Source organism: Colobus angolensis, unplaced genomic scaffold (assembly GCF_000951035.1).
Source record: "Colobus angolensis palliatus isolate OR3802 unplaced genomic scaffold, Cang.pa_1.0 Scaffold270, whole genome shotgun sequence".
In the NCBI taxonomy this organism is placed as follows: Eukaryota; Metazoa; Chordata; class Mammalia; order Primates; family Cercopithecidae; genus Colobus; species Colobus angolensis.
In genome coordinates, this window is record NW_012115933.1 from 3,737,833 (window position 1) to 3,738,549 (window position 717).

Consider the following 717-nt stretch of genomic DNA (forward strand, 5'->3'; position numbering starts at 1 on the left):
GAACAGCTCCAGCCTCCAGCTCCCATTGTGAGCGACACAGAAGACGGTGATTTCTGCATTTCCAACTGAGGTACCAGGTTTATCTCACCAGGGCATGTTGGAAAGTGGGTGCAGGACAGTGGGTGCAGCCCACCGAGCAAGAGCTGAAGCAGGGCAAGGCGTCACCTCACTTGGGAAGTGCAAGGGGGAAGGGAATTCCCTTTCCTAGCCAAGGGAAATCGTGGCACACAACACCCAGAAAATCAGGTCACTCCCACCCTAATACTGTGTTTTACCAAGGGTCTTAGCAAAGGGCACACCAGGAGATTATATCCCATGCCTGGTCCAGAGGGTCCCACACCCACAGAGCCCTCCCTCGTTGCTAGCATAGCAGTCTGAGATCTGAACTGCAAGGCGGCAGTGAGGCTGGGGGAGGAGCACCCTCCATTGCTGAGGCTTGAGTAGGTAAAAAAAGCAGCTGGGAACCTCGAACTGGGTGGAGCCCACTACAGCTCAAGGAGGCCTGCCTGCCTCTGTAGACTCCACCTCTGGGGACAGGGCACAGTCAAACAAAAGGTAGCAAAAACCTCTGCAGATTTAAATGTCCCTGTCTGACAGCTTTGAAGAGAGTAGTGGTTCTCCCAGGATGGAGTTTGAGATCTGAGAACGGACAGACTGCCTGCTCAAGTGGGTCCCTGACCCCCGAGTAGTCTAACTGGGAGACACCACCCACTAGGG